The sequence below is a fragment of the Gopherus evgoodei genome, chromosome 9, assembly GCF_007399415.2.
Source record: "Gopherus evgoodei ecotype Sinaloan lineage chromosome 9, rGopEvg1_v1.p, whole genome shotgun sequence".
Lineage (NCBI taxonomy): Eukaryota > Metazoa > Chordata > Testudines > Testudinidae > Gopherus > Gopherus evgoodei.
In genome coordinates this window covers 80,813,148-80,831,534 of record NC_044330.1, presented here as the reverse complement: position 1 = coordinate 80,831,534, position 18,387 = coordinate 80,813,148, and positions in this window count along the sequence as shown.

Below are 18,387 nucleotides of genomic sequence, written 5' to 3'. Positions count from 1 at the left end.
ACCGGGTCTGAGGGAAGTCCAGCCAGCGATCCTCTGGGTAGTGGGCGCGGGGCAGGTCCGGCCAGCATTCCTCTGGGTAGTGGGCGCGAGGCAGATCCGGGCAGCGCTCCTCCGGGTAGTGGGCGCAGGGCAGGTCAGGCCAGCGCTCCTCAGGGTAGTGGGCGCGGGGCAGGTCCGGCCCGGTGGGAGCCCGGGCACCAGCGTCTGTCCTCTCCGGCAGCCTGCTTCCAACTGAGCGCTGGGGCCGGGCTTTTATACTTCCTGTCTTGCCCCTGGACTTCCGGGGGGCAGGGACAGGCCGTGCTGACTCCGCCCACTGAGGCGCCTGCTCTGGCTCGTCCCCCTCAGGCGCGGTGGGGAGCCAGGGCGCCTCCTTACAGGCCCATATTACCATGAATCAGGATTCAAACTGGGCAGTTCACAATGAACTTAGAAAAGGAATGGGAGAGAGCAGGCATTATGTAAAATGATCAGTCTGAGGACTCTGCCATGGCATGGCAGGATGCGAGGAGGAACTGAGGATTGTGTAGCAACCTTGAGCACCCTGCTGCCTGAACTTAGGTGGATTGTTATAGATGTGTTCTGGGAGGAAAGGTGTTTGGCTGGGAAAAGCCAGTGCTTCATTGTGGGTGTCCTGCTCTCAGATCAGGAGCTAATATCTGCCAAGGTGGCTCCGACACTGGAGCCCCTGGAATGCTGCCTCATTTCAGTAAAACTGGAAAATAAAGTAACACAAGTTTACCCTCAGCCTGGCTTTTATGTGCCTTTCACAGCTATTTTAGTACTGTGGTACTTCTGCCAGAAGAAATGGTTCTCCTCCCCCCTCCCCCAAAACTGTTTAGCACCCACTATACTTGTCAGGCTCCAAAATACCAGCATTAAGTCTTCAGGGATGGTATTTGCACTTCATTGAACTAAACCTCAATGTGGAAGACGCAGCAAAGGACTTAAAGGCACTGTCAAAAGGGCTTGAATTAGAGAGCAAATATAGCCTAGAGCCACCAACCCTTGCTCACCTGCACAGCCTTCCACGTTCTGGCCCCAAACCTTTCCTCCATCTTTTCATACAGAATGATCTCATTTGTCTTAGGAGATCATTGACCAATCAAATAGCAAGACTAATAAGGTACAGTTGCTTCCATTTGTGAGAACCTATTCATTCTACTTTGCTGCAGGAATTGACAACCTGCTTATGATGGGTCTTTTCCTGCAATGGAAAATAATGATGTGTTTTCCCTTTCTCTGAGGAGTAATTAAGTGATTCACAGATGAGAGAAAGAAAGACACTTGTCACAGGGGAAAACGATGATCAGTGGAAAAGGGGTGTCTAACACAGTAACTATAGATATTTTAATCCATTTGTCCAATGTCTTAAGTAGCTTCAAATTCCTCTGATTCTTAAAAATGAGCTGAATCTTTGCTACTTAATATTAATTTCTGTTGATTTGAGATTTTTAAGCCTAAGGTTTGTTTGAAAAGAGGTTTTTAAATACATGGTAAGTAAAATCTTTTCCAAACTCTTGTACAACGCTATTGAATTTCCCTGTGTTGGATGGTGTTTGTATTTTTAATTACTATATTATATTGCAATGCCTTATAACCTACTGTGAAAGATACTGCTACTTTAAACCCTAAACAATCTTGATTGCTTTGCAGACTAGCCCAACCTAAAGTTAAAGTACATTTACAAAGAAACAAATCCACATTAACATGAATGATAACGTATGAGGTGTTTTAAATGAACAGTAATTAAAATTTAGTAGGATGATAATATGGTAAGTAAATAGCAATTGTTTGCACAGGACCACTTATTGAGTTTAATAAGTTTGTAAGCGATATTAATTTAGTTGTCCTGCAATTACCTCATTGGAATGGGAGGGGGAAACATATATGAAATGCAAAATCCACTTTAAAAGTAGTAATAAAGGTGTGACACAACCCAGCAAAATAGAATTAACTCATTGTCCGGCTATATCAGAAGAAGGACAGGAGACACCGGATATGGTTTAATTAGGCTGCAATTTTATTATTAGCTGTCTGGGAGTATCCAGCAGATAAAAGTGTTCAGTGCAGGTAACTCCACAATCATTTCAATATCTACCTGAGGGCTTCCTTTGGTCCACCTCCCCCTTTTCCATCCTGGTCCCCAGCCAACCCATGGCTGGGACCTTACTTTCCCTGCCCCCGAATGAAGGTTAAGGCGGGCTATAAAGAAGGTGGGATTGGCTCCCTACCATGCCAGTCATAAGCACCCCGAACCCCTATTTCCGCTCCTTTAACAAATACCTCCTTTTCAATCCCTTACCAAACTATTTATCTGATCACTGTATCCTCTCCCTACGGGATACCTGCACTGGACATCCACGCCACACTTACATAATGAGTTGTGACATCATAGTCTAACTCCTGTTCCCTGTTCACCCTAAGTCCCCACAAACCCACCATGGGGAAGGTGAGAAAACGCAGCTCTGCCTTGTCTAATCTGGCCATGAGGGGAAAATTCTTTCCTAGCCCCCCAGGAAAGGAGTGGTTAGCACAATGCCTACAGTGGATCCTGACCAAACCTAGTATTTCACCATGCCAAGGGTGGGAGGGTGCATGCTGCTCACCCTGGTCTGGGGAAAAAGGGGCTTCTCCTACCAGGCTTGGCCTTTATCATTTCCCTTCTCTTCCAGTCCTTGAGGGATGAGGCAGTGACGCTATGCTGACCCTTTCCAGGTCAGCAGCAACTTCCAAGCTTCACTATCTGTCCCCCCTTAAAGTGATATACCCCATCCCCCGGCAAGCCAGACTTAAGGTGTGATGTGGTCACTCTTTCCTTCCTCACCTCAGACTACTGGGAAATTTGGTTAGATGCAAGAAGATGAGCCTCTCCCCGCTTTGCGATTGAGGAAGGGGCTGTTGACTATAGCAGTCCCTGAGCTCCCTGCACTTTGGGAAGCAAAGGGATTTCTTGCTGGGGGAGGAAGAGAAGTCATGGCTCAACTCCTCCCCTTTACCAGCCTGTAGAGTGAGTCCAGTCCACTAGAGGGCAGTAGTTTGCTCCATCCTAATAGAACAGTGGTCCCCAACCTTTTCGTCTGGTGGGCGCCAAATGAAGGACCATAGCGCTGGTGGAGCATCTGCCGAAATGCTGCCAAATTTCTGCGGCGTTTCAGAGGTGACGCCTCTCGATAACGTCACTTGTTGGCAGCAAGTGGCATCATCAAGAGGTATCGGTGCCAAATTTATGCGGCGTTTCGGCGATGACACCTCTTGATGATGCCACTTGCCGCCGACAAGCGACATCATCGAGAGGCGTCGCCGCCGAAACGCTACAGAAATTCGGCGGCATTTCGGTGGATGCTCGACCACCGGCCAGGACGCGGGCACATTTAGATGCCCCCATGGACACTGTGGCACCCGTGGGCACTGCATTGGGGACCCCTGTAATAGAAGATGGAGTAGATTGCAGACCCCCAGGAGCAATAACCAACCTAGCATAAATTGTATCTGCTTGAAACACAGTCTCTCCCGTGCCCTTCCTGGGGTGGTTCAGCTTCAGCTCAGGAGGTATGAACTGCTCCCCAGGGCAGCAAGCACTACAGAATGGATTTCTCCATGGAAACACGATGTGCAGAATATGCTCTCCATCCTTCCTCATATCCAGCACCGTTGCCCTAACCTTCAGATCTTTGGCCATATGGTGCTCATGTGGAGGGGCTTCTGTGAGATCAAGGGGGAGGGAGCCGCTTGTGGCAAAAATATTTTTGAATTTTGGTTTAATGCTTGGTAGAAAACTTTTTTCACAGGGCCATTCTGTATCATTGAGGTGTGTCACACAGAGGTTTATAATGGAAATACTGACATAACTACAATAAATCACTGCAAATACACCACTGTAATTAATACTTCGAAATTTTAAAGAATGGCTAGGCATTTATTAAGAGAACTTTAGCTAGCTAGCTATCAATTACAACACTTATAAATGTCACTTTGTACTTTAAAGAATTATTTGATATTTAACTTGCCACGGGCTATCGTGCTCATTAAGTGCCTGATACATAAAAAGAAAATCTTGGGGCAGTTCTGTGGGATTTACACATTAATGAAGTTTTCCATAGTATGTGTGTGACAATTATACATGTATTCATCATTTTCTCCCTGTGCATGTAGACACTTTCCTTCATGCATCACAGCAGCTTGAAAACTTCCAAAAGGAAAACATTAAATCAGATTTTAAAATGGAGGAAAAAGGACAGTCTATATATTTAATTATAACCTATCCATCCATAATGAAACAAATTTGGGGAAAGTGCACAATGTCTGTAACTCAGAGCAATGGTGAAACACTGATTACAAGTGTAGGGCTGTGAAACAAGACCATATTTTCAGTTCTGATGTTTATATGGAGAACCGTGATACTCATTCTAGAAGTATGTTTAAAAGAATGTACAACTCCCTTTTGTTCAGCACGCAAATTAAAAAGAGGTTAAAGCAGCAAAGAATCCTGTGGCACCTTATAGACTAACAGACGTTTTGGAGCATGAGCTTTCGTGGGTGAATACCCACTTCCTCAGATGCATGAGGACATGCATGAGGACATGCATCTGAGGAAGTGGGTATTCACCCACGAAAGCTCATGCTCCAAAACGTCTGTTAGTCTATAAGGTGCCACAGGATTCTTTGCTGCTTTGACAGATCCAGACTAACACGGCTACCCTCTGATACTTAAAAAGAGGTTGTGTAGTTTCAAACAGGACCATTAGGGGGAGCTGCTTTCTATGCCTCCTGCCTGGTGGACCAGCAGCACTGCCCTGGGAAATATGAGGGTATAGAGAGTCAAGCAGTCTTTTCTGCTATATTGAGAGAGCTGCTGGACAGCCATCGCTCAGTCCAAAGGGGGATGAAGGCAAAAATCAAAGTTAGGAAAAGCTTTGCATGGCGAGGAGAACCCTGGCCAGGGAAAGTTAAGGAGACAGCAGCAGACATTATGGTGTCTGTTTTAGTTCTATTATAATACAGTTCCTTTGAACTTCCCAAGCAAGTATTTCTGTGCTTGTATATTTCTCCCAAACGTCCCTTCCAGCCAGACTACAGCACATGTACATTATCGGACTCTACTTTAATCAGCAAATAATTAGTGTAGTGACTTCTATACCACCTTAGGCCTGAGAAATATAGGGCCAAATTCAACTGTATGTTCTGGCTGCTTTGAACAGCTCTGGTAATGCAAGGCAGACTCAAACCCAGTTAACAAGCTGGGCAAGTCAGGTTTAGCATTGCTTTGTTTTACCACAAAGCAGCTGCAGAATACTGATGAATTTAACCCATAGACAGAAGATTTTTTTTTTGAGGGGGGGAACACTATTGGACTTTACAGTGGTTTCAGGCTCATATGTATTACTGAGAGCACATCATTATATTTAGCTGATACTGCTAAATATGGGGAAGGCTTCCCCTACTGTATCTGCACATTTATTCTTGTAAAATTATCCTTTTGGGGAAAAGATGAAGACTTGTGTTTGGAAGAGAGAAATGTGCAGAAGGCATTGCAGCTCTAAGGTGTGCTTGTGTTGTATCAGTTTTCATTTTTATAACCATTTTATCACTGTTACGGGTGATTCAGTAACCATTTAATAACATTTTAGATGCAACTTTCTTAGTGTAGAACTAGAAACAAACAAGGGAAGAGGTAAAGGCAGATGATTAAATGGACTGAAAATCCAGGCTGACACACTGGTGCTGATCGTACCAAACTGGGGTCAGAGGACAGGTACAAGAGCATGAATAAGGACATACATTATAGCTTAAATTCTCAATTTCTATAGTATACTTGGGGTTTTTCAAGAGGTTGGTATTAAGAAAAGACAAACACCAACCATATTCCACACATTGTCAAATCTTCTCGATTGCAAGTTAGTGGAGTAATGATCATTGCAAGCCTTTTCAAAAGAATTCTGTAGTTTACTCAATTGCCCATGCAGGCTCAGCAGAACCGTTACCATGTCTATGGCCATATGTAAGCATCTTGCTGACTTAGATCATTGACTCAATAGTTTGAAATGTCTTCATAGGAGGTTATGCTCTAATGTGTCTAAACTTACTTGGAGTTTTTTTTTTTCATTTGCAGATCATTGACCTGGTACATGAAAATATTTTCTCTCCATAGGAGGCAGACCTCTTTCTTCCTCTGATTTTCAAACCACCAAAACTTTGCAGAATTACAGTACTTCTTTTCGTATTACATAAAGCAACACAATCCTTTACTCAGGCAGAACTCTTGAAATTGTTTTTACAAAACTTTAAATGTACATTCTCTATATTAAAATATTATATTTGCATGTGTCTAATATTTCTCTCCCACCAGTAAAGATATTTATTTCTATCCACCTTTATCAATAAGTAATGATTTTGCTCATAGAATTTAACATGAAAATGTGATTTCTTTGTGTGTAATTATTCTGTCACTCAAATTTTGCTTCCATTTTGAACATAAGAGAGGCCATACTGGGTCAGATCAATGGTCCATCTAGCCTAGTATTCTATCTTCCAACAGTGGCCGATGTCAGACGCTTCAGAGGTGGTGAAAAGAACAGGGCAATCTAAGTGATCTAAGGATGTCCAGTCTCAGCTTTTGGCAGTCAAAAGTTTAAGGACATCCAGAGCATGGGGTTGTGTCCCAGACCATCTTGGCTAGTAGCCATTGATGAACCTCTCCTCCGTGAACTTAGCTAATTCTTTTTTGAACCCAGTTACACTTTTGGCCTGCATATCGTCTGTTGGCAATGAGTTCCACAGGTTTACTGTGCATTATGTGAAGTAGTACTTCCTTATGTTTGTTTTAAACCTACCACCTATTAATTTCATTGGGTGACCCCTAATTCATGTGTTATGTGAAAGGGTGAATAACACTTCTGTATTCACTTTCTCCACACCATTCATGATTTTATAGACCTCGATCATACCCCTCTCAGTCTTTTCTTTTCCAAGTTGAACAGTCCCAGTCTTTTAAATCCCTCCTCATATGGAACCTGTTCCATACCTCTAATCATTTTTGTTGCCCGTCTCTGCACCTTTTCCAATTCTAATATAACCTTTTTGATATGGGGTAACTAGATATGGTATTTTCTGTCTTATTATCTATCCCTTTCCTAATGGTTCCTAACATTGTTAACTTTTTGACTGTCACTGCACATTGAGCAGAGGTTTACAGATAACTAGCCAAAATGATTCCAAGATCTCTTTTTTGAGCGGTAACAGCTAATGTAGACCCCATCATTTTGTATGTATAGTTGGGATTATGTTTTCCAATGTGCATTACTTTGCTTTAATCAACACTGAATTTCATCTGCCAATTTGTTGCACAGTCACCTAATTTAATGAGATCCGTTTGTAACTTTTTGCAGTCTGCTCTGAATTTAACCATCTTGAGTAATTTTTTATCATCCACAAATTTTGCCACCTCACTGTTTACCCCTTTTTCCAAACCATTTATGAATATGTTGAACAGCGCTGTTCCAGTATAGATCTTTGGGGGACCCAATATTTACCCTTCTCCACTGTGAAAACTGACCATTTATTCCTATCCTTTGTTTCCTATCTTTTAACCAGTTACTGACCCATGAGAGGACCATCCCTGTTATTCTATGACTCTTTGCTTTGCTTAAGAGGCTTTGGAGAGGGACCTTCTCAAAGACTCTTTCACATTTCAGGTACACTATAGCCACTGGATCAACCTTGTCCACATGTTTGTTGACACCATCAAAATAATTCCAATAGATTTGTGAGGCATAATTTACCTTTACAAAAGCCATGTTGATTCTTCCCCCCCAAAATTGTGTTAATCTATATGTCTGGTATTTTCAACCAATTTGTCCAGTACTGAAGTTAGGCTTACCAGTCAGTAATTACCAGGATCTCTTTGGATACTTTTTTAAAAAAATCAGCAACACATCTGCCAGTCATCTGGTACAAAGACTGATTTAAGTGATGGGTTACATACCACAGTTAGTAGTTCTGCAACTTCATATTTGCATTCATTCAGAACTCCTGGGTGAATACCATCTGGTCCTGGCAACTTATTACTAATTAATTTATCAATTTGTTCCAAAATGTCTTCTACTGACACCTCAATCTGGGACAGTTCCTCAGATCTGTCACCTAAAAAAATGGCTTAAGGGGTGGGAAGCTCCCTCATATCCTCTACAATGAAGACCAATCCAAGGAATTCATTTAACATCTCCACAATGGCCTTGTCTTCCTTGAATCCCCTGGAACACATCAATCCTCCAGTGACTGCACTGATTGTTTGCAGGCTTCCTACTTTTAATATACTTAAATAAATTGCTGTTAGTTTGTGTCTTTTGCTAGCTGCTTTTCAAATTCTTTTTTGGCCTGCCTAATTACACTTTTACACTTGACTTGCCAGAGTTTATGTTCCTTTCTATTTTCTTCAGTAGGATTTGACTTCCCATTTTTAAAGGGTGTCTTTTTGTCTTTTACTAGACATGATGGATTTTTTTGGCCCTGTTTTTTTATTGGGGTATACTTGTAGATTGAACCCCTATTATGGTGTTTTTAAAAAGTATCCATGCAACTTACAGGCATTTCACTCTTGTGACTGTTCCTTTTAATTTCCATTTAACTAGTCTCCTCATTTTTGTGTACTTCTCCTTTATGAAGTTAAATGCTACTGTGGTGGGTTTCTTTGGTATTCCCCACCCCTACAAGGATGTTAAATTTAATTACATATTACCAAGTGGGTCAGCTATATTCCCTTTTTGGACCTGATCCTTAACACCATTTAATACTAAATCAAAAATTGCCTTTCCCCTTATAGGTTCCAGGACCAGCTGCTCCAAGAAGCAGTCATTAATGGTATCTAGATTTTTTTTCTCTGCAGTCTGTCCTGAGGTGACAGGCTCCCAATCAATATAGGGATAATTGAAATCTTCCATTATTGTTGGGTTTTCTGTTTTTGTAGCCTCTCTAATCTCCCTGAGCATTTCACAGTCACCATCACCATCCTGGTCAGGGGGTTGGGTAGTATATGCTTTACTCTTATTATTTAACTTTAGAATTTCTCTCCCCAGAGATTCCGTGGTACTGTTTGATTCATTTAAGATTTTTACTGTATTTAACTTTATGCTTTCTTTCATATATAGTGCCACTCCCCCATCAGTGTGATCTACTCTGTCATTCCTATATATTTTGTATCCTTATATTACCATATCCCACTGATTATCATCATTCCACCAAGTTTCTGTGATGCCTATTATATCCCTATACCCATTTAATAGCAGGCATTCTACTTTACCCATCTTAGAATTTAGACTTTTTGCATTTGTAAGATAAATTTTATAAGTGCTTGTAATGTTTAGTTGTCTACCTGCATGTGATGTAATTGAATGAGACTCTTTCATGTGACTGTTTCTCTTCAGTTCCTACCTGTACTTTATCAATTTGTATCCTCTCCTCTTTACTGGGATATAGAGTATCCCTTTTAATAAATCCTCCTTAAGGGATGTGTCTGTCCATATGGTGTGCTCCTCTGTACCAGTCTTTAGTTTAAAAACTCCTCTACAACTTTTCTAATTTTAGCAACCTGCTTCTGCTTCGGTTGAGGTGATCCAGTGTATATAGTGTACTTGGACTTCCAGAAAGCTTTTGACAAGGTCCCTCACCAAAGGCACTTAACCAAAGTAAGGATAAGAAGGATAAAAGGGAAGGTCCTCTGAGGGATTGGTAACTGGTTAAAAGATGGGAAACAAAGGATCCAGTGGATATAGGGTCCTTGGATCCAAATATTGATGAAAAAAGGTTTGAATTTTTTGGATGTAATAGCTAATTTTGCTTGAATAATTAACTCCTTTCTGACCATTTTCACTTGGAAATAGGCCTAGTTTTATTTGAAAGCAACACAACTGTCTGCAAATAAGGGTCCTATCTGAGCTCATTATAGAATTCCAAGAAATTGAATTTCTAGTGGTTTAGCATTTCACACCTAAGTTAATTCCTGTAACTTGAACAGAGCAAAACGTTCCTGCGTAAGATGTTTAAAACTCTACAATTATTTGCATTGCCCTATTGTGGACAGAACAAGAGGGCTCACTTAGATTATTTACTTCATTCTTTATAGGATCAAAGTATGTGGACATACTATAGTCTTTAACAGAAATTGTGTGTTTGAAGGTGAGCAGGTTGTGGAGGAGGTCTCTCACTGATGTCAATTCACAGTGGTCTGTTATCAATGCTCTTAATCAATACTAGTTAGCTTCATACTTGAGACATGGTTTATCAATAGTTAAAGTCCTTGCAAACTAAGATGACCAATTTGTGCTTTGTAATAATAATTAAGACTATGATTTTCAAAGGAGTCTAAGGGAATTTCAGTGGGAGTTGGGTACCTAATCTTAGGCTCCTTTGAAAATCACACCTTCAATGGCTAAATATATTATAGGGCCTGATCTTGCCCCCACTGAAGTCAAACTATGGTTAGATATTTCATCATTATGAATACAAAACTAATGACCGTTGTATGAGTTAGGAAAAATTAGCATGTTACAACTTATGTTCTAAAAAACTTAACTGGCTACCCTGCACCAATAAGATAGTAATGGCCACTACTGAACTAAGCTGGATTTGAACTAGTGACCCAGAGAAGACTACTCATATCCCAAAACGAGCTTACTGAGCTAACTAGTGACATGTTGGGTAAATGCAATAAGTTGTCATGGCCCCAAATCTTCAGTATGCAATAGGGATAGCTGTCCTTAACCACTTGTCATAGTGACAAGTATACTTTCTCCTATTCTGATGACACTCCTGTACTAATTGAATGCAGACTGCTGGTTCTTGGCTGCAAAAATTACCATTTTCACATACATATGAACATACTGAGTTATGTATATACTTATCTTAAATAATGTGTACAAAATCTACTACTGGAAATATTCTAGCATGTATATGACACTTTCAAGTGATTTTTTTGACAAATTCTTCAAGAAATTATCTTAACCACATAATTCTCTCGGTCTATATAAAGCCATTAATTTTATTATTTCTCACAGTTAGACACTGCTTATTGTGGCAGAATGTTAAGTCATCAATGGAAGAATCTTGCACACAGTCAAGGAAACAAAAATGCTACTAGATCTAGAATTAGTATTTCTCCATGGAGAAACACATGGCAGGGAATGGCACAGAAATTCTGCAAGGATGACCTGGGGGAATTTCTAAATGATTATTCCTTTAGATGGGAGGAGCTGGGCTGCATGGACCAGGGAAGGAGGTCATTCCTGAGAATTCATATAAGTGGGAACCTTCAGTCCTACAGAGGGAAAGCCCCTGGTATGGTTCCTTTGGCCCCCTCCCACATGACCCATGCTGTTATTGGATAAGTAATCCCCACTGGCATGGGAAGGGATGCAAACATAGAACCAGAAAATGCTGCTTATTTTAAACCCCTGTAGCAAAACCCTGTCTTCATGGTCATCTCAACTCAACCACACATGTAGTGTTGGGAACAGAGTTCAGACCCTCTGGTTCAAAAGTCTTCTAGAGGAGACTCTCCATTGGCTTTTATCAGTAGTAGGGCTTATATATATATATATATATATATATATATACCTGGTGTGATAGCCACTGGAGAGCAACATATTAGTCGTATATCATACAGCATGAACCCAAGCGTGGATATCCAAGCAGATATCCACTGCCCCTTGGAGTTCAATGAATAGCCCCAGAGAGCAGTTTTTCTCACTCCCACACATTGGAATCCTGTACAGCAGGGGAAGATAGCAGGGGAGAATACATACTAGAAACTGAAATGGTAATTTACAGTCCTCTTACTGTGTGATTTGATTTGCTTATCCCAAGAAAGAAAAAGCTGCCCGCTCCAATTTGTTCTATCCAGTGTCATACCGGGGTGTTCCTGATTTTCTCCCAGGAGCTTTGAGATGAAAGTCACAGTAATTTTTTGTTTTACTTTGGCTGCATATTATGACATCTAACATCTCTCTATGCATGCAATGTCCATTGCCCGTCAGCTTGCTAGATAAAAAGCAGAACTTTGTTCACCTGTTCTGGGAATTCAGGACATTATCCATACAGCTCTGGAAATATATCCTTTTTATGTCTGTATATGCCAGGCTGGCAATGTAGTCCTTCTACCTTTTTAGGATGTTCATTACCTAAAGATGCTGGGAGTATTAGGAGAGGAATAGAGTTCAGAATTTGGTTCTATGGGTAGTGTCATTCTTGCAATAACAAATGTATTCCTTCATGCTGTGAATTAAATGTACTACATGTACCTGGCCTATAGTAATTGAATTCCAAAGTGAGACAGAACTACTGCTATGAGAGCTAAAGTACAGATGCTCTGTAATAAAGGAAGCAGAGTAATCACTCGGGTAATCAACTGTGTGACCTCAAAGCTGATTCTCTGCTTAATCTGGCACTAGTTTAGACTATGTCTCCATGCACCTGGTAATAATGATGAAAATGTGTTGGAATGCTTAAGATCCTATCAGGCTGGCAGTTTCAAAGCCATGGATTCAGGTGGAGTGCTGGGTCAAGGACAAAAGAAGAACTGTTGGGGGTGAATTGCAGGTGTGAAGGTAGAGATTTAGAACAGAGTATTGACTATAATTCCAGTTAATGTCTAAAATCATTGCTTTACTTCATCAGAAAGAACCTAAGTGTACAAGTGCATCAAACTACTTGTCAGAGCATGGGATCTATAAGGAAACATTGCTTCTCAGGACAATAGTGGCTTGAAAGTTTTGGAAGATCTTTGGGAATTTGCAATTGTTTTAAAAAATATTTGCAGGGAAGCAAGCAAGGGCTTTGCAGTCAAGTTTCTGCTACAACACCTCTTCCATATAGCTATTTCAACTTATAAAAATACTGTATGGCTGGTTTGAAATGGTTCTCACGACTTCATTACTTTCATTGACGACAGAGCTGTTAAAGATAAGTTTTCGTGACTCATTTATCTGCTTTTTTAGAATTTGTTCTCTACAATCTGGGCTCCCTGTCTCCCCGCTCCACCAAGACTAGACAGGTGTTTCATTGTCAGAGCCAGCCAGAGCACTAGCGATATTTGAAGAAAGCGAAAAACCCACTGGACGTGAGACTGGACAAAGGTGAGATGGTTTATCTTTAACCGCTTACTCTTATGCTCCATAATTCTTATGCAGTGGTTAATCTTCATTTTATTCATTTCCCCAGGATATAAACTAACCTGATCAGAAATTTGAAATGTGGCCTGATCTTGACTTCAGTACGAGCGGGACCTAAAAGAGCATACAGACTGTGGCTGTTGTTCTTAGCTATAGTTATTAGTTAGGCCATTAATTTCCTCTTCACCACAAACATCTAGCATCTGATACTCAGAAAGAAAGAACAACCTTTGCTGAGAACTGGTTTAACTGCAGGTTCATCTTTTATAATGCAGGTTACATGCACACAAGAGTGCAAAAGGGACCCAGAATTATGTTGGGGATATCCAGTGTTTCAGAGGTTGGTTGCATCCTGTAACGATATATCACATTTTGCGTTATAAACTTGGGGCTTGGGATGGGATCATTTGCTCCCAGTGAAGTCAACAGGAGTTTTTTTAACATTGACTTCAGTGAGAACAGAGATAGGCCTAAGATGAAAGCTTTTGAACATCCCCTCAGTTGGCTTCATACTATCAGACAACCCTAACAAGTCGGCTTGTTGAAAACTTATATCACCAATAATGGTTAGTAGATATGGACAAATCTTCCCCATGGTTAGATCTCTGCATATGTTCTTCCTAGGTCTGAGTAAGTGCATTTTACTGAAATGTATGTTCTGTTTTGTTTTAAAATTGGCTTTTATAAAACCTGCAGCCAATAGAAACATCTGCAAAGTATTTATTTCTTAGATACCAATGCCAACTATTATTTTAAAAATAAATAACAATTCCCCAGCAATATGTTCGGATTGGCAGAGCCTCCCTCTAGTGACACAATGTGACAACTTGGGGCTTCAGAGCAGTCTTGAAATTAAACACTGAAAATACTTTTCTAATAATAATCTCAAATAAAATATTATCAAAAGACAGCAAAACTGACCTCTGGCTTGCATATTGTCCTTCTTCAGGCTCCTGTAGAGTAATTTCCTAAATAACCAACTTATAGGCATGGAAAGGGACAGCACAGAATCAAAGAAAGCAGAACTGCAGCACAGTCAATTACTTTTTTTTAAATGTTAATGATCCCAATGCTGAACAATCTCAAGGAATAAAGTAATGCTATCCCTAATACTGTAGGTAGCAAATGCTCCGCCTCTCAGTAATTCACTAGAAAGAGCAGAGATTTCATAAATCATAAGACCTTTCACCTGATGTGAGTTATCATCTCTTCCCTATTCTTCACTTATGAACCAGTGTGTTTAAAAATAATATCCCATTTCTCCTTCTTTTCTGTAGCCCATTCACAGTGTTATCTGTAAGCCATTTATTTGATATGGCATGTCTGGGAGAGAGAATTGTAAACTCTGTACTCTTCCAGGCCAGTCTGCCATTGAAAAGTGATTGTGTTCTAAGGTCTTGAAAATATTTTTATGAGAAAAACAGGCAACCTCAGCAAGAGTCAGCTCTCTAGGACCAGTCCCCCCATCCCCGTCCCCACCTCCTGCCTCCTCTTCAAAGTGGGGGAAAACAGCTGTCCCATTTCAAAGTACTTTTTCTTAAACTGGTCTTTAACAGCATGCAGGGGACATATAACTTCTGTAAACTGCATGGTCCTCGCTGGAAAAGGAAGGGCAGACTAAGGAATTAGGGAGTTGTGGAGCACTGGAGGAAGGGGGTTAGTTACAGAACCTCTCCCTCCCCTTGAACTCCTCAACAACTTGCTGGAAAGAAGGGCATTCTCCTTTGCCTTCTCTATCGGAATAAGCTTTCTGCAGAGAATGTCAGCCTGCTGCAGAATCTATTTCCAGCCATCCACATCTGAGGTGGCTTTGGGTACATTGGACTGGATAGAATTCTGAATTTATGGAAAACATGCTCTTCCTCCCCTCCCCCAACATTAGGGTGACCAGTTGGCAAGTGTGAAAAATCAGGACAGGAGGTGGGGAGTCATAGGAGCCTATATAAGAAAAAGCCCCAAATATCAGGACTGTCCATATAAAATCGGGACATCTAGTCACCCTACCCCACACACTGGCAGTTTACATTCAATGGCTTGTTTCCATTTAGAAAATTGAGTCCTGAACTATAAAGTTCTTTTAATGGGCTGTAGCAGTTGGACTTCTCAGTCCATAATTAGACCCCTAAACAAGTGGTCTGATTTTCAGAAGTACCAAGCAACCAAAAGCTCTTTGGGTGAATGGGAGTTTGTTGGGTGCTCAGCACTTTGACAATATGTTGCCACTCAGACTTCTAGTTTTGAATATCTACTGCTTTTAATATATGCTATCATAGATAGCAATATTATTCACAAAGACAGAAGACATACCAGATTAGCAAACACATTCTCTCCAACTCCCCATCACTTTGGACTATATCATCATTTTTCCACATTTGAAAACTTTTAAACAAGAACTCATATAGGTTTAAAGAAAGGTGTTAATGTTACAGGTGAGTATTTTTAATCTGCTCAGAAAATGGGATGTTGCTTGCCTATGAAATAAGAGATTAATAATATATTAGGATAGTTTTAAGTTAAATATTTTAGGGGCCAAACTGCCATTTGCTACAAGATACCAGTTTAAATACAAAGAAACTCAGTTTGAGCCTGGGGCATTGCTTCAGACTTATACTAGTGTAAATGAGAACAGAAATTTCTCTTTGGTTTCTTCCCTAGCTTTAATTTCCATTTTCTAAAAGTTAAGTACTTATATTTTAATGACACATTGTAAGAATATAAAAAGAATAGCTCCTTCTTGGCAGGGGGAGGAGGGCATAAGGAAGATGGTAGGAGGGTAGTTTTAACAAAACACCAAAAAACCAAAAATTCAAAGACTCCCATAAAGAGATTGATAACTTTATTTGAGATTTGTCCAGTGGCAGTTTGGTTGCTATTCACAAGAAAATGGAACTAATCAGAATTAAACTGTAATTGGGACAAAGACAACTCTCCAAGTATTTACTGTACAGCAATAAAATAGTCAACAATGTTGCACTGATCAAACTGTAAAGCAGTTCTCATTAGATGACTATCTCTTCATGAATAATGAACTATTATATGTTTAGGTTTAATTAAAAATGTAATAGATAAAACTTTGTTTTAATGAACATAGGTATGTAAGTGCTAGTATTATTCTTTACTCCAGTGATTCATCCATTCTTTTCATATGCACTCAGTGGGATAATTAATGTGTCATGTTGCCAGATTGCCAACTAGCAGAAGTGACTTACAGTGGTCGGGAGAAGTTATTGCTGGTAACTTTCATGTTGACTAGGAATCAAATCCTGACCGTGCAGAAGTTTTATTCTTTTGAAATATGGATCTTAGTCAAGAGTTCTAGATTAATAACTATGTTAAGAATTAAGAATGAATGGGTTTCTGCCAAGTAGGGGAGGATCTCAAAAGGACTTTAACTTGGGTTTTGGTTTGAATAAAAACCAAGAAATTTGGTTCCCTATTCAGAGCTTGAGAGTCTAGAAAACTGGGCTGGAAATCAAGAGAACAGGTTTTATCACAAGCAGGGTGGCACCATCTGTCTTTTGGTCAGGTCAGAAATAGTACAGGAAAGTTCTTCACTTTCACGTCCAGTCCTTAGCACAATGGCAAAGGTCTGGGGGAAAATACAGAACTTCAGAAAAGTTCAGATTCCAAAAAAGAGGAGTCATTTCAAAGAAAGGGATGTTTGTATTTTATCCAAAACCATCTTTAGTGCCTACCCATTTATTTCTTGTAAATTAACTATCCTCTTGTTTTTCGTAAACTATTGAGACAGGCCAAATCTGCAAAGTTCACATCCAGATCTGGTTTCTGCAAGAGGAAGAAAATGGTCCTTTTTAACACTTGGACACAGGGCATCATCTGCAGACTTGGTTTCTCACTGTAAGTGGATTATATACAATATTTATAAAAGATGAAAACTAATCTGACATTTAATTAATGAAAACTGCAATGTTTGACTTTTTATTTTCATAATAAGCACCCTTCAGTCCCACAGAAATCATTTCTATGAGCCTGCTTTAAAAAAAAAAGCCAGAAACATTTAACAAAGGTTCCATTAAATTAGAGAGCAATAAACAAACACAGGCAATTTATGCATCAGAGTCATTAAATTTGTATCCTCTCCGACTCTTTCTTCATGGATAGTACTTATGTCTGATACAATTGATCTGCAGGGAGCAGTTACCTTAATTATAAAATGAAACACCTCTGCTAATGTAGTCTTGGAGCCTTGTTAGTTTACACCCCAGACATGTGGCTCAGAATGGGCTCCAAATGCTAATGCCAGTAAAGGCAGACATTGTCAGTCTCTGATGTGTCGTGTTTGGCAGTCCATGACTACAGTGCTGTATGAGGCACCCCTGTTTTTTTCTCTCTTTTGCCCTTGGGGTGGAGATAAAATGCTAAAACTCTGTGGTCCAGCTCAGCATGTACTTATGAATAGTTCATTCATGGGTAGCCATTTGTACAAGAAGTCTTATCATCTGATCATTTGCCCTCATTGTTAGGGCTTGTGCCTAGATGAGATGAGCCTTGCAGGAAAAATTAAAGAAGATGTAAACAGTAAATGCAGACATTTTGCAACATAGCTAAAAATAAATTGCACTATAGGCAATTATGCAAGTTTTACTGGATACATTAAAAAGACATTAAATGCACAGCTGTTTTAAGTGTCTTTTAAGCTGATAAATTAACTGTCTAATAAATTGTAAGATTTGTCAGCTAATAATGCTATTTTATCTGCTTTAACATATGCCTTCCTAGTTCATGAAGCATTATTGTAAGTGCCAAAAGGAGATAATGTGCATTTTACAGTGTTATGTCTTAAGTGGAATGGATCATTGGCCATGAAGAAGTGTGTTAATAAATCTCCTAGGCTTTGTTAATTGCACTCAATGAAGTGTCACTGTTAAAACACAAAAGATGTTTTAGAGAAAGCTGAACATAATGTCTTTCAGTTTTACAATTAACAGTTCACTAGGCAAATCGACCAAAAAGACCATAATTTGTTGAAGCCTTATTAACTTACATTTTCCTAGTCAAGGTCATAATTGTGAATGGCTTAAAGCTATCTTTTAATGCTCATCAGGAAGAGTAACCTTGCTAGAGAGAATGAACTTTTTAGTCTCTCAGTGGCACTTATCACTTTCCTAGCAGGTAGGAGACAAATAAAGCTGAACTTTGTCACAGAGCAGTCTATTAAAGTCACCCACCATCCATTTTAAGCATCTTCTCTCAGCAGTAAATA